Source organism: Rhinolophus sinicus, linkage group LG02 (genome assembly GCF_036562045.2).
Source record: "Rhinolophus sinicus isolate RSC01 linkage group LG02, ASM3656204v1, whole genome shotgun sequence".
NCBI lineage: Eukaryota > Metazoa > Chordata > Mammalia > Chiroptera > Rhinolophidae > Rhinolophus > Rhinolophus sinicus.
The window spans coordinates 138,182,187-138,207,429 of record NC_133752.1 but is presented as its reverse complement, the minus strand read 5'-3'; the positions used below and the strand labels follow the sequence as shown (position 1 = coordinate 138,207,429).

Here is a 25,243-nt window from a genome sequence, read left to right as displayed (position 1 = left end):
TTACAAAACATTCCTTTCTCATTGAATATATGAAAAACGTTTTTTCAAGTTACGGTGCTCACCAAGTCATCATCCGTCAAACAAAACAAAGTCCTTAATCTAAATAATTCTGTTTCTGCCTGCTGGCATGGTTTGCTTCCTGTCAGATGGATTCTGGCTGCCATACATTTCTGGGGAGCATGAATGGCCTGTGCCATTCTTGCATGGCTTTATCCTTCCAGCTATCCTCTTCCACATCACTGGGGCATTTATTGGGATCAGAAGTGTAGACTGGCAAGTTCGTGTGACTAAGAATCCCAACCTATAAAGCACATCAGTAGACACTTTGTAGCATGTGCCGTTTATTAGGGTTTCCATTAAAAGTATTATGTTTCCATACTTTACAACCATAAAAGAGTAAATAATTTCAAAGGATTGCTTGATAGGAGACTTCTGTTTTAAATGGAACTTGGAAATATCTGGGAAATCACTGGAATAAATGTACTTAATAGACCTGATGCTGTGAAGTTCTTTTTTAACTGTTTTCTTAAGCACATAAAAAGATATACCATTTCCTCCAACATTTTTTGAAATAGGTTTTGGTTTGGGGTTTTTCTCAAATATTTGACTTCTAAATATTTCTTACAATGCTCCCATTGTTCTCTCTCTCTCTCTCTCTCTCTCTCTCTCTCTCTCTCTCTCTCTCTCTCTCTCTCTCTCTCTCTCGGCTGACTTATTCACACCAGCAGATTCTGGCCCACTTCACTGCTCTAACCCTACAGGATAAATTAGAACTTAAAACCAGAATATAACATTACATGCCATTCAAGAAAACCTGCTGCACCACTTGATAAGTTGGAAAATGTATACTAAATGCCCCTATTGAGATTTTCCTTTTAGAGGAAACAAATTCCATCCATGGGACTAAGCAAATATGTCATCAATCTAGGCTGTATGTGAAGCCAGTACTGCATTCATTGCATGGGAAAAAATTAGATAAGGTCAGTTTCAGGATAAAATTATTATTTTTTTACAATATTGCTAATGTCAAGCATTTGAAGAAAAGTTAAGCAATCTACAAAACACGAACATGTTGTAATCCAATTGTAATCATCCAGATTGGCTGTCTCTACGATCCTATTCTCCATGAAATTACATGAACTTCTGCTTGATTCTGTCTGTGTAGACACAGAGTTAGAACACTTTCTTTTTTTCAGAGTCATTATTGAAAGGATGAAGTGAGACATTTCTGAGCACCAGCAACACTAGCCATCAGAGACGAAGTGATGAGTAGATAACAGCTAGGGTGAAAATCAGTTGCTTATCTAACTGCACGAATTAGAGATCTCAAAAAGCTGAAGATTAACTTTTTTAAACTGAAAATGTTAAAACCTCAATAACAACCCTTGGAACCAAGAATATGAGTGCGCATTAGTAATTGATAATAGGGCATTGGTAATTGATAATAGCACCTGTGAGACTTGTGTGCCAGTATCCATGCTGACTTCTTGGCCTATATCATCTTTTAATTCTTAACAACTCCTCATCTTCATTTTACAGATGAGGGAATTGAGGCTCAGAGAGGTTGAGTAACTTGTCCAAGCTCACAGTTAGTAGTGTAGCTAGGATTTTAAACCAGGTCTGGCTGAGTCTAAAGCTTATGCTCATAACTGCCATGTCCAATGTTTCTCCTCAGTAGGGCCAAGGAGAGATCCCAAAGCCTATCCTAGAGAGAGACTTGATTCTTAGGAGAATGCAGTGACATTGAGAAAGAAGTCATTCAATGAATGCTCAGAGGGCCGAGGTCTCCTCCTAGCAAAGTAGGTCTGGTGGGAAAGAAAGAATAAATGGGAGATGCAGGGACATCCTCTTGGGTTGAGTCACAAGACTTAATTACTTCACTCCATGAAGTGGGAGATGAATAAACGCTACAGGCCTCCTTCCAGCACTGAGCAAGGCTGACATAGCTGGGTGGTGGAAAACTGGTGGATTCATCAAGCTGGGCTGGTCAAGAAAAGAGAAATGAAGGCAGAGAATGACACCCCAAAGCATGTCTTAAGGGGATCAAGGCCTTTCCCTCCCCATCTAAGTCATGCAGCCTCACTGAATGAAGACACTGTTGGGGAGAGGCTGGGAAAAAGAGCAGGAGAAGAGGAATCCAGGGCAATTAATCACCTTGCCTGCCAAGGAGCTGTAGTTCAGGAACCAAAGGGGAAAACAGGGCCTGCTTTCCCAAAGCACTCAGTCTCCTGAAAGAAACAGCATAAATAGAGTCATATTTGCCAATTAAGGTTTCTAAATGTTTAAACTAGCCATTAATGCCACACAGATGCAGAAACTACCGCTTGCAGAAGTTAATGATTTGTCTTGTAGTCACTCTGTGAGTTGGAGAGTGAGCCGATGTGAACCCCCAATCTCTTGACTCTGAGAACTGCACATAAACCATGAGAAATACCTTCTAGCCCTGAAATCTGCCCAACCCTTTGTCTACTGTGTGGCCCACTGTCCGCCTTCAACATGGCACTACGCAGAAGGGATTTCTTTCCCCTTGCACAGTCCATATCTCTTGGTGAGCTATATAACCAGGTCTCCGTGTTTTTTTCTCTTATTCTTTCATGCATTTGACAAATACTTATGGAGTACTTCCTATGGGTCAGGCACCATTCTAGATGCTGGGGACACAGTGGCGAACAAGACAAAGACCGTTCTTTTGGAGTGCAGATTCTAGAAGGGTCAGGCAGTGAACAACAAACCAAGAAATAAAGGATATTATGGGGATGTAAAGTGCAGCATAGGGAACATAGTCTTCCTGTTCCTTGTGTTTGACATGCTCCCCTGCCCAGATATCCACATGGTGCTCTTCCTCTCCTCCTTCAGTGCTTTGCTGAGATGTCCCTTCACAGTGACACCCGCTCTGACAATCTCTATTGAAAATTATGACACATCCCCTCCCCCATGGCTCATGGCATTTCTCTGCTTTATGTTTCTTCACAGCACTCTATCACCTGCCAATATAATAGATAATCAACATACTTATTTGGATGTATTGCCTGCCCCTTCCCACTGTTATGTAAGCTTCATGAGGGCAAGGATGGTTGGCTGTTTTGTATTCTGCTAAATGGGGATAGAATGGGGAGTGTATGGATGTGTTTGTGTGTGAATAAGAGAAAAGAGGGAGGAAAGAGAGAGAGAGAGAGAGAGAGAGAGAGAGAGAGAGAGAGAGAGAGAAACATTAGTCAGATCAAGATTTTACCCACTGGGGGAAGTTCTATTGAGTTCATTAACAAAGTTCCCTAGATGTCAACTTACAAATGCAAATAAAATGAAATAATAAAATAAAATAAATAAAATATAAAGAGTTCAAAATGTAATGAAGAGGTACTCTTGTCAAACACCTGGCAGAGGGCCTGTTACAAAGCAGATATTCAGTAATTACTTGTTGGCTCCAATAATCATTGCTGCCACAACCATAATCTAGTGACTCCTCAACTACTATGGTCCGATTATGGAAAAGTTTTGCATCATCTGAAAACTTCACAGGTCAGGCAGAGCAGGGTGCTGAAGTGCCTAGAAAAATGCATGGCTTGGAGATCATGCTCAGTAAATATTTATGGTATTAATGAAATGAGTTTTCACATAGTGGAAAATCTAAAATTCTTCTGTATAGCCCATTATAAGGTATCTTAAGATTTATCTCAGTAAATGAGCTTTTTTTATTCCACTTGTCTTTCAGTATAATGTTCAAATCGGTCACATACCAACACATTCTATTTTCACCTTAGAAACTAAGAAAATTCAGAATTTCTTACATGGTCGGATGGGAAAACATTGCCACAAAATGTAGTAATAGCATTCCACAATATACATTTCACATTCTATATAAGACACACAAAGTATCTCTACCCAAACCTTGTTCTAAAACTTTTTAAGTAAACTATTCTTTTGAGATTTTAATTTTTAATTTAATTGTTTTGCTTTTTCCAAGTTTTATTGAGTCAACAATTTTTTAGTACAATAGAGGTTACTGAATTAAATAAACAAAAGATTCAGAAAGAGCCTGTGCAAAACAAGAACTTTACGTGCAAGTTATTGTCCCTTAATTAATCCTGAGGATTGGGGAAGTTTTTCTTTGTTTGTTGGCTTATTTTTTGATGTGGTTGTTTTATGTAAGTGATTTTTTTTAATTGAAATAATCTACGTATAACATTGTATTAATTTTAGGTGCACAACATAATGATTTGATACATGTATATATTGTGAAATGACCACCACAATACATTTAGTTACCAGTCATCGCCACAAATAGTTACAAATTATTTTTGTGCCTGTCATGAGAACTTCTAAGATCTACTCTCTTAGCAACTTTCAAATGTAAAATACACTATTGTTAACTATAGTAATTATGCTGTACATTGAATCCACAGGATTTATGTATTTTGTAACTGGAAGTTTGTACATTTTCACTCCCTCCACCCATTTTGCCCACCTGGATCCTCCCACCTCTGGCAACCACCAATCAATTCTCTGTATCTAAGAGTTTGGGGGTTTTTATTTTATTTTATTTTTTTTTCAGGTTCTACATATAAGTGATATCATACAGTATTTGTCTTTTTCTGGCTGACTTATTTCACTTAGCATAATGCCCCCAATGTCCATCCATGTTGTCATAAATGGCAGGATTTCCTTCTTTTTTATGGCTGAATGCTCGAATTCCATTGTATATTCATACCACATTTTCTTTGCTCATTCATCCATTGATGGACACTTTGGTTGTTTCGATGCCTTGTTTCTTGTAAATAATGCTGCAATGGACATGAGAGTGCAGATATCTTTTCTGTGTTAGTGATTACATTTCCTTCAGGTAAATGCCTAGAAGTGGAATTGCTGGATCAGATGGTAGTTGCATTTTAATTTTTTGAGAAGCCTTCATTCTGTTTTCCATAGTGGCTGCACCAATTTGCAGTAAACAAAGATTCCCTTCTCTCCACATCCTCGCCAACACTTGTTATTTCTTGTCTTTTTGATAGTAGTTATTCTAACAGATGTGAGATAATGTCTCACGTAATTTTCTTAGAGAGTTTAATATTGAAATTGGTTGTGTTGCGTACATCATACTCAGTTTTCAGATAATTGCCTGTCTGTTGGTTTAGGAGCTTTTATTCTCTTCACACCCATTCCCCAACCCCACCCACTGCTGGCCTCTGAATATGCTCATGAACAGCTCCACCAAAGAGTAATACAACCAGTCAGCCTAAGTCCAGGTAGGCAAAATTATATGGGGTTGACATTCAAAACTATTGACCAGAAATATACTCTGATATTTCTCTGGAGATTCCCATGAACCTGGGGCTCTAACCCACTGAGCAGAATAAGAGTAATATGGTCGGTTATATACATCTTTGCAGAGGGTAGAGTAGATTCTCAGTAAATCTAATAGAATTTATATTACTAAATCCTTAATATGTTGAATATAACAATTTCATATTTTTTACTTTGAGAGACTGTAGGTGTAGATTTTAATGTGTTTCCTGCTTTGTTTGTTGTTTAAGCAAAATCAATAAACTGGTTTTATCAATTTGGTATTTGTTTCAATTTTCATTTGCCAGGAAATATTTATTCAGTGGTGCGTTAGTATTAACACGTTTAAAAAAGAACACCAAAAAAACAAAATGAAAATAAACACTTGTCCTTTAGACACTGGTTTTAAGTAACAGAAAAAGGCAACTTCTACATCTAGAATGTAGAAAAATGAAGAAAAAAAAAAATGAACAGAAAGAGGTGAGTGTGACCTGAGACCATTTGTGGGCATTTGGGAATCTTTACATTTCATGCCAGAGAAATGGTGGTAGTTAAAATACTGGCCTGTCTTTGAAGACCAGAAAACCATATGAATACAGGAGGCACCTTTTATATCTGTTCATTTTGGAATTTTTTGTACATCCTTCTGATAATCGTTTAGAAAGAGATCAAAGTTGAAACTGTAAGTAAATAATCAAATTAAGCTGGTAGTTTATTAAACATCTCATCTAAATTACCCCCCCCAAAGAAAAGTTTTAACAGTTAAAAAACAAAAAAGGAAAGAGCTACAATATACAATGGGATTATAAGAATCTCCAGACCCCCATTTCTGCAAATAGTTCTCCAAATATTCATAAATCTAAATAACTTCCTAGCAGGACATCTCCCAAACAAAGTGTGGCTGAACACAGAAAGCTGAAATACATAAAAAACAGGCTTTGGGTATATACTTTGTCTGGAATTTATTAGGAAGCAGAAATGCCACCAAAATGGAAATTACACACAGGGAAAAAAAAAAAAGCCCACCATGCTTTTATCCAGATAGGTTGAAAGTGATGTAATAAAGGCACCATAATTTATGTACATAAATGTGTGGGCAATTCATTCAGAGAGTGACAAATGCAGAATTCCAGTGGAAAAAAATAGTGGACATCAAAGAAATTTGACCAGCTGCCAACAACCATTAATCTCTTCATGACCTTTTTAATATATCGCTGCCAAATACAGCTTGTCGTTTTATTTCATCCTCAAAGCAATACATTCTTATTTATGAAGTTATGAGAGAATATAACATTATACTTTGTTTGACATATATCCACAGAGTGTACGACAACCTTGAGAAGATTTCATTCTTAAAAACGAGACATTGATAAATCAACAGCCACACACCTCAAGGATAATGGTTTAAGTCTGACCATAGTCCTCAACTTAACGTGACTGTGATCTTCATTCATCTTGCCGTGGTCAGCAAACCACATCACAGAACCCACTGTACGTGATACATCACCAAGAGCCAGCTCGCTAATCAGGAGAGACTTCAAGCAAAGATAGCATTGAATTGTTTCAGATGTGGAGGCATGAGAAAACCCTTCTGAATGAAGATAGAATACGTTAAATATCACACTAAAAGAAAACAGTTGTGTAGTCGTCTACAAAACCTGGGAGGTGTTGGCTGCGGTTACCACAGAATTACAGCATTCCATGTGCTAACATTGTTAAGTGATAAACCTTTTTAATGATGTGGCTTTACCAGAAGCCTCTTAGCACTCTTCAAATTCATAGCTTGATAGGTTTTCATGGAGAACTTCCCTTCAAGATATTTCCTTCTTTGGGTTTCTATGATTCTACATCTCACACGCCTCGGCAGTAAAATGCAATGTGTTCTTTATTACTTCTTCTGAAAGGAATAACCAGTATTTACCACCTTGAAACATTACTTCAACCAAGCCTAGCTAAAATATTTCTGCTTATCTGAACATGCAGTGAAGAGGCCTCGAAAATCATAAACTAAATTTCACTCAAGTAATGGGAATACTATACTGTTGTCCCTCCCACTGCAACCTCAATAAATACTTAGAATAAGGAGAGTGTGTGAAAGAGAAAACAGAGAGAGAAAGAGACACAGAGACAGAGGCAGTAGATCATTAGTCAGATCAAGATTTTGCCCCCTGGGGGAGGTTCTCCGGAATTCTTTGACCAAGTTCCCTAGAGGTCAACTTATAAATAAAATAAAATAACAAAAAATATTTTAAAGAGTTCAGAATGCAATGAAGTGACACTACCGCTCAGCACCTGGCCTGTCACAAAGTAGGGATGTTCAATGAGTATTTTATGAACTGATTGGTCGCTGTTACCATAACCAGCATCTCCTTAATCTAGGGACCCCCTCTCCCCTCAACGCCTCTTGTCTGATTATGGAAAAGGTTTTCACCATCTGGAAACTCCAGAGGTCAAGCAGAGCAGGGTCTCATGTGCTGACATAGGCCTGCTCATAGCAACCAGCCACGCTGGCCTTGAAAAATGAGTTCCCCCATCTTCTTCAAAATGGTCTAAAGATGATATTACTTAATACCTTGTAAGAAAGTTATGAAGATAATGGGCTCTATTCTCCCCTTGTTTTTCTATCTGAAGATTGGCCAGAGTCAGAGTACATAACCTGATCCCGAGCCTCCTAAAACACGCTAATATTGAGTCTGTAGAGAAAAGGTGAGGCATCAGAATTTACGGTCATCCTTCCAGGTTCGTCTGGAATCAACCTGGTCAGGGTTCACTTTGTAGGTCTGCATTTTCCAGGAGGGAAAAGGAAAATGAAGCTCACAAACCCACCATCGTTTAGCAATTACTCAGGGCTAGTCCCTGCTCGCTTCCTCTAGGCTCGTGGCTATTTCTGACAGTTCCCAAAGTCAAACCAGCCAGTGTCATCACTGTGGAAATATGAATCATAACTGGCACTTAGAGAACACCCAGCTGGGGATGTATATTAGCAAGCACAAGGGAGTGGACAAGGAAGACCGACACCCAGGATGTGCCAAAACAAGGCAATTCACACCGTGGGATCAAAATGGAGGCAACTGAGGCACAGAGAGAATGATGGTCTTCTCCAGGAAGCACGCTCTCACAGAACACAGAACCCCTCCGATTTTGACAAAACTGGATATTTCTAGCCATCCAGGAACACTGGGAGGATCCCAGAAGGGAGGCGAACAATTTAAATAAGGCAACTTTTAAGAGGTTTCAGCAGCCTGAGATGTCCAAAGTTCAGAGTCAAAAGTCACACCCCAAGCCTTAGTGCACTCAGACCCACAAAGACCCCCACCCAGCGCTGACATTCTGTCCCTGCCTCTAATTCAGCCTTTGGAGAGCCAGCTCCTCTCGCCGGCGGTCCCAAAGCTAACGCATGTCAGTTTGTTGGTGTTCAGTGGGTTTTAGTTCCATTTTTAAATTACATATTTATTTGAACTCCTTTTATGCTCACCACCCAGAATTTACTTGTTCAGTAATTTCTTAAGATCCCAGACTTACCAACCATTGAATTCACATGGTTCAATGACTGAGTAATTCTTAAAATCTCATTACTGGAGTGCAACGTTTACCGAAAGCTAAACCTACAAAGAAAGAAAGAAAACACACGATGTGATGGTAATAAACTACTATTGAAACAGAATCATAAAGTTAGATGTTAAACAATAGGGTATTGTAAATGATACCTTCCCAAAAAGGTATGGCCACAGCTAAGGAAAACACATGATAACAATAAATATAATTTCCACAACGCCACAGTCCTTTCACCACTTGCTCCATGTGGGGATGATAAACCATAGTTCTGCTCTGCATTTGTTGTTAAAAAAGAAATTCTTCCTCACAAATAATAAATTTATAGCAAGAGACTGTCTTTGTGACTTCAGCATCCATTTCTTTAACTTACTGTTTTTATGGACACACATTCTATTAGCCTATTCGTGGAAAGTTCGATAGGGCAGCTTGGGATCGGTGGAAATTGGTAAATGTCTTAAAGTTTTAAGAGGGAAACATACAATTCACTTTAGAATCTTTTCGGCTCTCCACAATATTCCCAGCCACTCCAACCCAGTATATGAATTCATACTACTTCAGTCAGCGCTGGATGACGCAGTGGTCCACATTCATTCATTATATTTCGGTAAAGAAAGGTCAATTGAAAAAAACAACATGGCATACATGAGTGTGTATATCATGTCAGTTAGCAGTATATGTTATTTCAGAATACCATACCCTTATTTACATTTTAGAAACTGTTTCATTCTTAAAACTATTTCAATGTTAAAATAGATTCATTCTTCCAATGTTTGAGTACAAATAGGGCCCATATGATACCAGAGATACTCCATATATATAGTTTATTTTACTTAAGCAAACATTTCAGTGATTTTTATAAATCAACAGTGCCCAGGCAATTAAATATTTCCTTTCAAAAGAAAAGAATATATAATGAAGCCAAATTATCTGAAAAATACCAGCATTGATCTCACTGTCTATATTTCAATAGTACATTAATGGCTCTGAACTTACTCCAAACTATTATCCTCTTCCTTTTGTTCCTCAGCACAGAGACCATCTAAACCGCTGCTACTCAAAGGATAGTAAATGGACAGTGCTGGCCCCTGCGCTGACAGCCACTGCACTGCAGTGAATTAGCACAGAAACTGAAATAAGCATTTACAAATTGGTAATTTGACAGGTAATTTTTTTTGCATCTTTAATATTAAACATTAGAGGCTTGCATGTTGCATGATTTGAGATGTTTTTTAATTTAATTTTTCTTATAATAATTTTTTGTTACATTTTACAAAAATATCAGTCATGACTCACTGGAAATTTTTTAAATGGATCTTTGTCACAGGTAGTTTTGATCGACACAGGTAACTGTTTTGTGAATTAAATGTACAGCAACATATATATACATATGTGTATATATGTGTGTGTGTGTGTGTGTGTATGTGTGTGTGTGTGTGTGTGTGTGTATTCTGACCATATATATACACACATGAGGTCGGACAATTAAGTTTGCAAACTCATCCTAGAAAAAGTGCTACATACCTCATTGCTGAATATCACTACAGTCACTTTTGAAGTCCTCCCCTTGGGAAGCTATGCACCAAGCCCAGCACCTAGTCCATCCTTCAAAGCAATTTTGAAACACTGTTTCTGGAATGGCCATCAGAGCTGTTGTCATATTATCCTTGATGTCCTGAACATCATCAAAATGTCTTCCTTTCAGTATTCCCTTTATCGTTGGGTAAAGAAAGAAGTCACTGGGGGCCAGATCAGGTGAGTAGGGAGCGTGTTCCAATACTGTTATTTGTTTACTGGCTAAAAGCTCCCTCACAGACAGTGTCGTGTGAGCTGGTGCATTGTCGTGATGCAAGAGCCATGAATTATTGGCGAAAAGTTCAGGTCGTCCTTTTCACGCAGCCTTTACAGCACTTCCAAATAGTAAACTTGGTTAACTGTCCAGTTAGTACAAATTCGTAATGAATAATCCCTCTGATATCAAAAAATGTTAGCAATATCGTTGCAACAAGTTCTCCAACTTAATTGTCAGACCTCGTGTGTGTGTGTGTGTGTGTGTGTGTGTGTGTACACACGTACATACATACATTTTTAAAAATATATACTTGTACACAGGTCTTATCTATATAACAGAAAAATCAACTCAGCAAAAACAACGCTTGAAGTTCTGTGAACTCATTTCCTCAGTCTCTCCAGATGTATCAAGCTGAGGAGATTGTTCAGAACAGGAAAGGTTTTTAGATGATTAAACAACTGGATTTGTTATGCTTTGATCCCTTTTATTCCTTTCTTACCTCCTTCCTTCCTCCCTGCCTCCTTTTTTTTCTATGCAGGCAGTATCATGTTCCTTCTCTTTAAAGAATACAAAATCCCATGTACACACACACACACAAACACACACACATCAATAAAATACATCAACAAAATTCACTGAGGTGCAGGAAGGGATATACAGAAACAAAGCTATGGATAATGAAAATCCATAATGTGGGTACATTAGGACCTAGAGAAGATCATCCACAAGAAACAAAAGAAGCATTCTTTCATGAATTCCCAGAGGGGCTTTTTCTTTTCTGAATTGTTACCTTTTATTGACACATTATAATCACCTAGAAAAGGAATTTTTAATCTGATTTTTTTGAAGAACTCCTCTTGGTTGTTCACCCATGAAAATCCCCCCAAAATGTCTTCTAAGTCATTAATGAACCTTCCTTTAGACCCTTTTAGGAAGAGAATCGGTGAAGCCATTTCCTCTGCTGCTCCCACCCACCACCACCACCCCTGCCCAACGTCAGACGAGCTGCTGTAGAGCACGGGACTTTCATCAGGCCCGAGTCGTTCCTCCTAGTCTCTGAAATACGGATGGTTAAAACAGAAGGCCAAAACAACCATCTTTCCTCCCACTACGCAGTCCCTTTACATGTACTCAAAACAATGCAGATTTGTTCTGTTTCACCTGTGTCTTATGTTAGACACTTGCTCAAGAATCTCTGACAACCTTTGTATTTCATTTCACAGTCAAGGAATGTACTGCCCAGGCCCACGAGAAAACACAGAGAAATGAATTTCTATCCTTTATTTAAGCTTTGCAATTCATTTTTCCCTTTTGTCTATGCTGAAAACTGAGTAACTTGGGTTGGAGTTTTATACTAGAATTTTGTCTTCTACCCTCTCTCTGAGTCCAAATCAATGGGGTCATTGAGTCCAAATCAAAACAGCTTTCAACTGCCCTGGACCAAGCTCCAAAGCTCCTGCATTTTCCTAGAGATTTTCCTTCTTTCCCAGATTTTCCTAAGCTCCAATCTTTATGGGAGGCATGTCTCCAGGTGGGGTTTTGACTATAAGTATTGTGCTTGGGCCCCCACCCTGACTGCAGAAGTTTATTTGAATTATATTACTCTTTGCCCGCTTCTTAACTTGAGGCCCAGCAGTCTTAGAATGTCACCCCCTCCCCTGACCTCTCTACTGTAATTCAAGAGACAGCTGTCTTTGGAAAAAATTCCAAATAGTTGGTCTGGAAATGAACTTCGCAGTGGGTCCCTCCTCCATTCTGGCTGACATTTCCCCATTAATTTCTTTTTCTCTTTCATCCGTTCATTGGCTGATGAGTCTATAAATACACCTCATCTGCTTTTACTTTGCTTTTTAAGAATAAACTGATACCAAACACACTGTCTTAATTATGTCCACAAGCAAAAGCATAACAAGTTTAAATGTCACAATATAGTTTTAAAACTTGACATTGTTAATTAAGCCAGTTGTGATGAAACTGGCAAATAAAAATCCTAATTTGGATGTGTAAATGAGTAATTCATCAGAAATGGCATTTTAAAACATAATTAAAGGAAATTACCCAGAAACCTACTAAGCAAAAGAAGAGAGTTGGGCAGGAAACTGATAAGTGAGTTGGTAAGGAAGCGGGGTAAATACGGCTCCCATGTCTCTGGGTCACCACCCTTCTGAAACTGGACAAGTCAGTCCTCCCAGATTCAAGTCAGACAGGGAGAACATAATCTCTGCTACACTCTTGAGGGCCCACATTATAAGGTGGCTGCTCATTTGTGAGGCCTGAATCCTAGGGGCACACCTGTCAGGAAGACCCAGGACAAATTCTGATTCATTCCCAGAAGATGGTAGGTTTTAGAAAGTTCTACTTTTGAGATGCAGACAAATTAAAGGAAAGAACAAGGTGAAAATCTCGTCAAGCTATTCCCAGAGGGTCTGCCCTATACCCAAGCCAGTGTTCCAAGTCACCTTCTTTCTGGGGTTATATTTCTTTGTTATTCATTAGCGTTTTTTAAGTGCCTTTTATAAATGCACCCATGAGATTATTCTCTTCCTTTTCTCTCTACCAGATGAAGTAAAGGGAGGCAATCTCACTATCAGTCCAGAAGAACAACTCTAATGTTTGAGTTGGTTAAATAATTGTGATTTATTGTATGACTTAGCAATTTTTCACTCAAATCAAACACCTTTCAAGTTACTGAATTCATCAGGACTCACTTCTTTTAAAAGCATTCTGATCACAATAGCAAGAATCACTCATATGTTCTTGATAGAAAATATTGGTTGCGGTTGTATGCCTGACAATTTTCAGATAATTTTCAGATAATTTTCAGATAATACCATTAGTAGCCTATTTGGGATAAATTGATATTCTGAGTTTTGTAAAGAAATACTTATTTTCCTGAGGTATTCCAATATAATACACAATCTTATTTGACAAAGAGCATTGGAGAAACAAAAGTCAATGGAAACTTTCCCAGGTATGAAATTATCGTAAAGCTTCATTTTTCACACACAAAAAGTCACAAGAAAATAGCAGTTAACGTACTTTGAGTCATGTTTGAAAACTGGTACACATATTTTAAAAAGTTTTAAGTGAGGGTGGCCGGTTGTCTCCGTTGGTTAGAGCGCAGTGCTCATAACACCCAGGTAGCCGGTTCGATTCCCACATGGGCCAGTGAGCGGCACCCTCCACAACTAGATTGAAAACGACTTGACTTGGAGCTAATGGGGCCTGGAAAAACACACTGTTCCCCAATATTCCCCAACACAAATTAAAAAAAAAAAAAAAAAGAAGAAGTCAGTTCTTTAAAAAAAAAAAAAAACAAACAAACAAAAAAACGTTTTAAGAGAGCCAACAGAAGAAAAGACTTACAGATGGTCGAATGGTCTTGACATTGATGGAGAAGTATAGGAAGAGTGGTGATCAGATGTTTTTCTATTTCTATGAGGACAATTCAAAATGAAAATGATTAAACTGTAGAAAATCAAGTTTGGCAACATCTAAGAAATCTCAGACTAGCTGGAACCCATTTATCACTAGAAAAGTTTACTAAAGGAGACTGTGGAAGAATCTATTTTCTTTGAAAAGAATAGTCTCCTTCCTTTAAAGAAAAGAATAAAACCAATATCTGTTGCGGTAGTTCTCAAACCTCATTGTATCAGAATCACCTGGAAGGACTTGTTAAAACACAGGTTGTCAGCCCCACCCCGAGAGTTTCTGATTCAGGGGGTCTGGGGTGAAACCCAAGAATTTGTATTTCTGAAAAGTTCTCAGGTGAAGCCAAGGATGCCGGTGTGGTTGCCACTCTCTGAAATCACTGGTCACTGGTAATTCTGTGCTGGATATTGTCACCTAAATATCTCACTCACTCTTTTGCAACAACTCAGAAGTAGGTGTAAATCTGAGAGATTGATATATAAAAATTCCACAACTTTCATATATTCAATTTTCATATGTCATGTGTGGACAGGTATATACTGCTTACTATACACTAAACCCACCCTTTTGTACATCAGTTGATGAACAAACTTCGTGAGAAAGCCCCCATGGTGGCTTTCTCTATTTGGTTTGGACAGCAATGTGGTCATGCACAGACAGGGTGAGGGGTTCACGGAACCATTTTTTCTTTCTTTCCTGGGCAAACAGGAAAACGACATCTTTCAGTCCTTTTGCATCTAAATAGGATGGAATATGAGCAGATGTCATTGTGCATATTTACAATCCTGGTCCTTAAAAGGATCCATGAGATTCTCATCATTCTCTCTCTACTTATCAGCTGGCTGAATGTAGCAGATGCAGGAGAGGCCTCCCAACAAGGCCCTAATGGATGGCAGAGCCACCCAGGGAAGATGCCAGGACCCCTCAGTCCCATCATGGAGAAGAGCTGCCCAAGCAAGTTCAGCCCCCTTGGACTCTAGGTGAGCAAAAAAATAAACTAAGCCACTGAGATTTGGAGGTGATTTTTAGCAACAGCTAACAGTAACCACCCCAATAAATAACTTCTGTGGATAAAGCAATCCAAAATTCAATATTTGTGCAGTTATTTGAATATTTTATTGCAACTTACTATTTTCCATTAAAAGAATGGACAATAGAAAAAGAAAAGTATACATACTAGTAAGTTCTCTTACTAGTATCACCAAATGAATATAATCAAGAAAAAGATGATAATTACTAGGCACATTAAAAATGATAAATTTTTAACCTCAGCCGGATTTTCAAACAGTCTAACCACATGTTCAATTGCAAAGAAAAATTAACATGGGAGAGATATTAGAATTTAAATTAATCAAATATTGTGTCTAAAAAGCATAGCTTATATGGAAACAAGATTTCTCACCCATTAAATTGACTGTTTCACTATCTTAACAATCAACTTGCAGCCATGTTTTAAGGATCAAAAGTACAAAAGCACCTATTTCCTCATTTTTGAATATGAGAAAATTAAAAACCAGAGAGGTTGAACAATTTCCTTAAAGTCATGTTAATAAATAATAGAACTAAGATTTATTCCAAGATTTGCATCAACCTACAGCCTTGTTCTTTTCATTATATCTCACTGCCTCTCATCTCTGTAAAAATTTGGATGTCTGCCTATCTTTGAAGAAGAAAATGTATAAAATGATCTTACAGCGCCCCCTTTGAGTACTTTGATTCTATGATAAAGATGTTCCCATAACTTTCTAATCTTGTGAATGCAGGAACCCTGTGAAAAAATGTCCCTTTGCTGCCCAGGTGAATGAGTGCCCAGAGATAGGGCTCTGGTCAGCTACATCGCACTGCTTCTACAAAATATTATTTCTATGAAGTGTTTCTGTTCATTCAACGTGGAAAAGAAAGATACAGCGACATTAATGAGTATGCTACAGTTTCATGCTCTACACTATTGGCAGAAAACTTGGCTTCTGTCCCAGCATTCTGCCCCAACCACATCTCGGGAGGAAAGAATTCCTCCCATCACTCTACAGCAGCCCATTCTGCTTAACTCAGACCCCTACAGACAGGTGGTGATGAAGACAAAAGGTTTCCCCAGACAGAACTGGCAAATGAAAAGCTTGGAGACACTCTAGCTCTTGGAAAGAAGAGAATAAATTATTTATTTATTAACATCATAATGGTCCTTAGAAGAATGTCATAAAGCACCCTTTGTCACTAGTGCTGTACCAAAGCAAATGTGTATGAAATACTTGGACTGGAAAAATTAATTTTTATTGACCATCCAACAACTTTGACCTCATATAGTGTTTTAAGAGCCCACTTTTACAATAAATCAGTTCCACAGTCTTCTGGACTCCATAAAATGTGTAAATAGTGGTTGGACTTTTACTTGTGAGTGGTATCGATGTAAAAATAACCTTTAATAATGTTAGCAGAATCCACATGCCTGTACCCATAACCACTTCCATGCCTCCAATTCTACCAAGATTCTTGCTTGATGGGTGTTTCCTGCAAAAGTTCCCCTGCTCTCTCATCCATAGCACTTCCCTATAGCCTGCACAGGGACAGAAGCAGCACTGGGAGAAATTATCAGTCAGGTGACCCTCCAGAGTCAATCAGAAGTTGAAGCCATATTGTTTAGGGCACCGGTGCCACAAGCAAGCCCCATGGCTCACCCAATTCTCTGCAAACCTCTGGCCCCTTCTTGCTCACATCTGTGAACGGGGTCCAAAAATGAAAACTGAAACTTGATGATGGGTGAGAGGAAGAGAGAGATCTTGGGTTGAGTATTTATATCAATACGATGGAATTCTATGAGCAAAAATCTTGTTGCTTAGATCACTCCTGAAGAGAAAGTTTGACTCACTGGGAAGTCTGGTGGGGCTTCCAGCCCCAGACAATATGGGCACTGTCAGGAAGTATGTACCCAACAGGAAGTGGTATTGTGTGGACCACTGTTTCTCAAACTTAAAGGTGCATATGAATCAGGTGGGCTCCTGCTAAAATGCAGGTCCTGACTCAGTAGGTCTGGAGTGGGACCTGAGATGCTACATTTCCAACATATATTAGGGTGATGATGCTTTGAGGGGCAAGGGTTTAGAAAGTCAGAACACAAAATCCGATTTCAGGATATATGAGCTATAAAACCTTGGACTTCAGTCTTCTTTTTTGAAAGAAGAATTTTTGAAAAATTCTCTGTGAAATGGAGATTAAGTACTATCATGCCGGATTAATGTGAGTCCTCAATGACACAGCATATAATACGGCATACAATAAAGACTCAATGCATTCACTACCATCAGTATTTTATTTTTACAGCTCTGAGCCTTGGGACAGCTTCCAAAAATTGATGCCCAATTTGAACTTGTTTTTTTCAATGGTGAGACCAGGGTGTGTAGGATAAGGTGAAATGTGTTTGTGTGTGTGGAGGGTGAGGTGGAGAAGGTGAGCTGAAATGTAAACTCAAAAAGGAATAAAATGTGAGATTACGCCTACCGTGTTTCCCCAAAAATAAGACCGGGTCTTATATTAATTTTTGCTTCAAAAGACACATTAGGGCTTATGTTCAGGGGATGTCATCCTGAAAAATCATGCTAGGGCTTATTTTCCGGTTAGGTCGTATTTTGGGGGGAACACGGTATAACTCCATTAATGCTTAGATGGAAATTAGCCCAGTAACAAATGTATCTCTGTAACATTACATTACATTAGGAGAGGTATTTCCTGGAGAAGATGAGGGGCAAGCTTTGTGGTTTCTTTATTTTTCTTTTATTTTGAAAATAAAAACATTGAAGTAAGGCTTCAGCTACCAAAATACCACATTGCTTTAACTCTCATACTTGTGATTCTCACAGATCATTTCCACCATAGGAATAGACTTATCAACTGAATGAAAGATAGTACACCAAATTATTCTGATGCATTCCCAGAGTACTCAACCAAAATTTTTGTCAAGTGCTTAACTCCTAAAACTTTCTCCAGTTCCCTGAGGTATAAATAGTATGAGCTCATTTCTGAAAAGAATATGTTAAAATGACCTCCAATTTAATAAGCATTTGTTGACTGCTTCCTATTCTAGGCTAATCTATGTACTATCACTTGGCATATAAAAATAAATAAGACATGGCTTTTTCCCATGAATAGTTTTAATCTAGTTGGGAAGATTATATATACATACACACACATATATATATATACATATATATGTTTATGTATGTATATATATATACATATATGTATGTATATATGTATATATATATATATATATCAGCAAAAATTAAAATACATTTTACTAAGTATAACAGAGATACTCTCTGAATATAATGAAAGTACAGTGAAAAATATCTAAAATAGTAGTTGTGTCTTAGTAGCCCATGAGTACAAAACATAGAGAGGTTTTTTTTGGTTTTGGTTGAGTTTAATTCGTTAACTACATTGAAAAAAGGGAAGAGTCATGCTCAATTCCCTCCTAGCAACAATCAGCTGAAGGTGAGTAATAGATGTTCCTTTTAGATGAGATACACATTCTCCAGTTTACCCGTCCCCACTATTTCCTATAATCACACATAGGCTTCATTCATTTACCTTATCAATTTGGCCTATATAAGTTATTGAGTTTGACCTAAGGAGAGATGGTAAAGAAGGATATAATTTCTTCCTCAAAGGATGAGATGAAAAATAACATGTTTTTTGATATTTATGTACATATTTATCATTTGTGTTGCACTGTATCACTTTCTGTAAATCCAAGTTCCCATCTGGTGTCATTTTCTCTCTGGTGAAAGAACTTCTTTTAATATTTCTTACAGTGAAGTTCTCTTACCTTTTATTGACCTGAAATGTTTTTATTTTGCCCTGATTTTTGAAAAATATCTTTGCTGGGTATAGAATTCTAGGTTAGCAATCTTTACTTTCAGCACTTAAAAAGGTAGCATTCTATTGTCTTTAGGCCTGCATAGTTTATGACAAGAAGTGCACTGTAATTCTTATCTTTGTTCTTTTGTACATAATGTGTCTTTTTTCCTCTGGGTGCTACTTAATTTTTCTCTTTGGCATTGGTGTCAGAAATTATGATGTGTCTTGTAGTGGTTTTCTTTATGTTGTTTCTATTTGGAGTTTGTTGAGCTTGGATCTGTGTGTTTACATTTTTCATGAAATTTGGATAATTTCAGTCATTACCTCTTCAGATGGTGTTTTCATTTCCCTGACACCACATTTCTAGGACTCCAATTGCACATACATTGCATGGCTTTATATGATTCCAGAGTTCACTGCATCTCTGTTTGTGTGTGTTTGTTTTAGCTTTGTTTTTAGTCTATTTATTTTTTCTTAACCTGTGCTTAATTTTGGTCTTGTTGCTATGTTGCTTGGTTGCTATGTCTTCAGGTATGGCGATCTTTTCTTCTGCATCGTGTAATATGCTGGTAATCCTAACTAGTCTATTTTTTCATTTCATATATTTTCATCTCTAAAGTTACATTTGAGTCTTTTTATATCTTTCATTATCTTTTCATCATGTTTGTTTTCTTTTATATCCTTAGCATAAGAATAAGCTTTGTAATAGTATTATTAAGGTCCTTATCTACTAATTCTATTACCTCTGCCATTTCTCAATCTGGCATTTCTTTTTTTTTTCTTTCCATCTAGTTGTGGGGGGTGCAGCTCACTGGCCCATGTGGGAATCAAACCAGCAATCTTGGTGTTATGAGCACCACGCTCCAACCACTGAGCAAACCGGTCACCCACCAGCTGCTCAGCTCCAAGCTCAAGCTGTTTTTTTCAATCTAGTTGTGGAGGGTACAGTTCACTGGCCCATGTGGGAATTGAATCAGCAACCTTGTTGTTAAGAGCTCACGCTCAACCCACTGAGCCATCCAGCCGCCCAACAATCTGTCATTTCTTAATCTTTCAAAATTGAATCATTTTTTGCTTGTTATAAATCATAGTTTCATACTTCTCGGAATGTCTAGTAATCATTTTTTGAATGTCACATACTGTGAAGTTTATTTTGTTGGATGTTAGATTTTATTGCTTTTCTTTAAAGAACCTTGAATTTTAGGGCAGATCAGTTTGATCCATGAAAGGCTTGCTTTTAAGCTTTTGATGGTGGATCCACAGCAGCTTTTATCCTAGCACTAATATAACCCTACTACTAAGGCATGACCCTTCTGAGGACTCTACTCAATGCCCTTTACTCAGGCTGGTGGAAACACAAACCCTTCCCAGTCTGGTGTGAGCTAGAGGTATTGTTCAGCTCAGTGCATTCTTGTAGTTCTTTCCCCAGGCTTATAATTTCTTCACATGCATGTGCAGATAATAATATTCAGCCAAACACATGGGGTGAACTCTACAGATTCCTGGAGTTCCCTTTCCATTTAGTACCCTCTGTTCTGGAAATATGCCTTGCAAATTCTAACCTCTTCCCAGACTTTGATCTCTGTCTCTTCAACTCAGTGAGACCACTAGGCTCTGATTTGGTTCCCACACCCTAGGAAGTAGCCTGGAAACTGCCTTTAAGCAGTAAGCTGCAGCGATCACATGGCTCACCTCATTTGCTTTCCTACTCACAGGAATAAAACCTTGTCCAAATCTGACATTTTGCCTGATTTCTCATTGTTCACAGTGGGATGGCAATTGCTTTAGTAATTAATCATTCATGGGCAGAAGCAAGAGTTAGCGTAGTTAGTAGAAAGTGAAGACACAGAGAGCATTTCAGACAAGAATGATGACATAAGTCAAGGCAAATAGGTGAGAAACAGCAATCATGAGTATCAGGAAGTAATAATTTGGTGTTGCACCATAAAGTTAAAGGCAGGAAGGGAATGGCAAAATGTGAGACTGGAGCTGGGCCTAGGGCCAGAATTTGGGGCCTCAGAGATCATGTGATTGAGCACAGTGGAACAGGAAAAAGACAATGCACAAAGAATTAGGAGACCTGGGTTCAAGTTACAGCCTATTATTAGCTGTGTAACCTAGAGCAATTTTTGGGGGGCTTTCGTCTTCTCATTTGTAAAATCAATTGTAAAAGTGGCCTTCACCAGTTCTTATCCAAGATTATATTTCAAGACAATATTTCTATAATTGAGCTCAGTGGAGGTAGACGACGCTTCAGGCTGGAATCTTTAGAGAAAATAGGTTATGAATGAAAAGTGTTTATTGATCACCTATTAACTACCTGCCAAGATTTATGCTCAGAGTTTTAAATACATTGTCTATACTCCTTATAAGAACCAAACTTGCTGATTAGGAAAGAGAGAGGTGAATAGCTTGTCGAAGTTCACATAACTAAAAATGGTAGAGACAGGATCGGAACTAAGTCTGGGTAATTGCATTTGCTGCTTCTATCCTGGGCCCAGCCATCAGCATGCCTTTAAAGCTCCTCGGGGGATTATAATGTGCACCCAGGGTCAAGAACCAACCTATTAGAAAGGCTAAAACAAGTTTGAGATATCCACTCAATAAATAACAAGTAATGTCTTCAGTACTATTTCCCCTCTCTCAGGACACAAATTTGGACACACTGTGTTGACACCTGTACTACAGCCCAACCCTTTAAAGGGCTGGGAGGTAGGTGGGTGGGTAAAGCTTTAATTTTCTGGAAGAATGTGCATTCAGAAGGTGACCTCTTCACTGACCTCCTTAGTTCAACAAATGGTCAATTGTACTATCTGCTTGTGCTTTTTACAACAGTACAGATCAACTGAAAATATATTACTTATTAATGTTGGAGTAAATTCACCCCCTAATTTATGCAATTTAATTTTGGAAGCATATTGATTAGGGCAAGATTTAATGTACTCATAGCAAACAATTGAAACCTTGTAGGGTCTAGGTTCCATGCTGAACATTCTACTCGTATTATCTTGGTTCAATCTCAAAACAATCTCATGAGGTCGGTACAGGTATTATTCCTGTTTTATGGAAAACTGAAGCCCAAAGTTACACAGTGGGCTATCCAAAACTGAGGCCAAACAGTCTGGCTCCAGAGCCATAGGTCCGGCAGCTTCTCTCTTTGCAACAGTTGCTGGTAGGAGAGAAATGTTCTTTATTTCTTTTTAGTTGTAAATAGTGAAACTAAGATAATCAAAAGGGTTAAAAATATTGACCTACCATCCTTTTAAAACGTAACAAAAAAGGAAACTCTTGGTACCCTGAGACCAAACTCTTACATTCTTCTGGTCTATTGTAGGTGAAACCTCATTTTTGGCACATGGGTCATTGCTCAAAAGCAATGTGTGCCTTTATCTTTTTGATCTGTGTGTGGTCTCAGTAATGTACGTGTGTTATGGGCCATGCCACAAATCTGGCTCTCCCTTTACCGGCAAGGATTTTACTACGCAGACCACGTTAACATGAAAAATCTGGAACAAAGAGAAACTTTGACTAGCAGCACTAGGCTCACGGCTAAAGGGGCTACATGATGAATCACCCATTGATAAGAAAAAGAATTTTAAAACATTTTCTTTCAGTATGGGAATCACCAACATCTAACTCAGGGATGAGTACTTAAAAGATCTAGGCAGATGAGAAGCCAATGAGCACAAGTGTGTCTCACTATGTAAGTCTCTGATAGGAAGCAAAACGCTTTACAGGAAGCAATTTAACCTGAGACAAGTCTTGATTATCTCGCAGGTAACAGGCTTCTGGGAGCTTCTCCAAAGGACAAATAGGCATTTTTCAGCAGCATGTGAAGTGACTTTTTACACTTCTAGTAGAAAAAGTTGGGGAAGAAGTTGCTTTCCTAATAGCCTCTGATCACAGATTCCCACCCCCACCCCTGCACAAAACTGGCAGTAAAAACAGTACGGATGAGAAAAATGCATAGATGGCTCTATTGTTTCATTTCGGTATTAGTTTCAACTTCCCTCAAACAAACAAAACTCTTTGATCAAGCTTACTATAAAATATGAAAATTAACATATTGGTCCACACCCGCCCCCAGCTCCAAGGTGGCAGAACTAACAAAAACAGCAGAAGGGAGCCACATCCAACATAATAGGAAATTGGATATTAGCCCAGAATAATAGCTGATCGACCTTACATTTCTATCATTTTTCATGTAAGGAGCTTTTGACCCACTGTAAAGATTCTTTATTCTGTGGAACTCTGAGAGTACTGAGTGCTCTGTCCCGGAGCATATTCAGTGCCAGTATTGTAGCAGGGGCTCTCCATCGGGCAGGAGTTTGGACTAAATGATTCTGGATATTGGATAACATATGCTGAATTTGCTAATGAGCAAATCCACCGGAAGACAAAGCCAGATCCTGAACTAGAGCCCTGAGATAACTTCTGACAAGATTTCCCTTCTGAAGTGAAAACATCACGCAGCTCCTGTGTGTGTTCCAGGGAACATTCACTACAGGGGGGCAGGGGACTTGTTGGGGTCTAGACACCTCCAGAAACTGTGCTGCAGCTTCTCTTGGTGCTCTCTGTGGTCTGCTGGCGAACTCCAAATTCCTGGGCTCCGTGGAGGTATCCATCCCGCTCAATAAGTGGGAGGTCTTCGCTGGGTCTCTAACCTAGCAAAGTTGGAGGCAAAGCAATGTCTACCTACAGCAGAGCACTACAACACTGCAGCTCCAGACGTGATGTCCCAGCCACTGCTGGTCCGGCCACTGCCTGCCTGGGTCATTTTCACAGCCAGACTCCCACAGCGCTGGTTCTCAGCTCCTATTAGAGAATCAGATAGTCCTGACAGCAGGACCTAATCAATTCAAATTTCCCAGCTTAAAACTTGAAATCCCTCTGCATAAGCTCATGTGAACACTTTCTTATGGTCCTAATGTTTGAAAAAAAAAAAAATGAAGTCAAAAAACCTAATAATAGCCTTATTCCACTAAAGCAGTAGTGTAAGTTTTACAACTCACTCTGTCATAACTGCAGGATCTCCAAATCCTACTTGTAATCTAAGACCTGCCAAGAGCCTTGCACTTTGCTGCCACCAGAGCACGACTGGCAGCTGCGAGCAGAAGAGGACGCAATTCATCCTCCTTTCCCTGTGCAGACAACACTGCAGGGCTGCGAGGGAAGCAGTATGTGTCCAAGCCGATGATGAGAGCTTTCATTGCGTTTCATCAAAACCAAAGCCAAGACCAAAGGGTTATGTCAAGGAAATCACATTAGACAGTACCCTTTCAACATCTAAACTCCCGTGCCTTTAAAACACTGAATAGAATTGATGATGTTTCCCCCTGAAGCTATTTGTTCTAAGTTCATATGGAACACCAGGAAAACCATCTCTCTTTTCTCTTGTTTGCAAGAAGCAGTGGATGCAAAGGACAAGCAAGAATCAGTAGGGGACAACGTTCGTAAGACAGCACAAAAGTAAATATGGGCTGTTGTGCTACTCTGATTTTTGGCTGTCAGTGGTAGCAATTGGAACTAATAAAAATAAAAGAAATACAGTTGGTGGTAGTAAGAGTGGCGGGGGGTAGAGAGTGGAAGGAGATCGCTTGCTGGTGCTACCCCATTGCTAAGCAGCTAAAACCTGCTCCAGAATATTGCTTCTACCTTTCCTGGCCACATCCTCTTTTCTGATACAGGCAGCAGAGTGAGATGGTGAAGGGAAAGGTCCCTCAGTCTTCAGAGAGACCTGCAATCTAGACTCGGCTCTGCGACCACATTGTTTATGGTTGTGCTCATAACCTCGGGCAGTAATAAATATAAGGAACATTCATAAAGTCCCTACTATGCGCCGGATATTCTTCTCAATGCTTTGTGTCTATTGCTTTAGTGAATCATCACAATGGTAGTAGGTACTATTTTCACACCACTTTGTAGGTGAGACTGCAATTATGTCAGTTGCCCAATATCATGCATCTCACAAGTAGACGACCTGGAATTCAGATCCAGTCAGGGTCCAGAACACAAGCTTTTAACGACTACACTACCTTTCACCTATCTAAGCCCCTATTTCCTCATCTTAAAAAAAAAATGTAGATCATAAACCTCATAGATTTATTACAGTAGTTAAATGAGATATTGTATATATACTGAGCACAGGACCTGGGGCATAATAAATAATCAAAAATGCCAGCTATTGGGCAGCCGGATGGCTCAGTTGGTTAAAGCGCGAGCTCTCAACAACAAGGTTGACAGTGCAAAACGGCGAATGGACTTAGAGCTGAGCTGTGCCCTCCTCAACTAATTTGAAGGACAACGATTTGGAGCTGATGGGCCCTGGAGAGGCAC

General features: G+C 38.8%; 1 long non-coding RNA gene across 1 annotated transcript in view; it reads right to left on the bottom strand.

Moving 5' to 3' along the window:
• LOC109447781 (uncharacterized) overlaps window positions 1-14,061 on the bottom strand; it is a 424,051-nt gene extending 409,990 nt beyond the window's left edge. Inside the window, exons 1-2 of the long non-coding RNA XR_012493921.1 lie at window positions 13,988-14,061; window positions 8,800-8,882 (exon numbers count right to left, since the gene is read on the bottom strand). This is a non-coding gene — a long non-coding RNA (uncharacterized LOC109447781). The remainder of the gene's footprint in view (window positions 1-8,799; window positions 8,883-13,987) is intronic.
• Window positions 14,062-25,243: the final 11,182 nt, after the last annotated feature.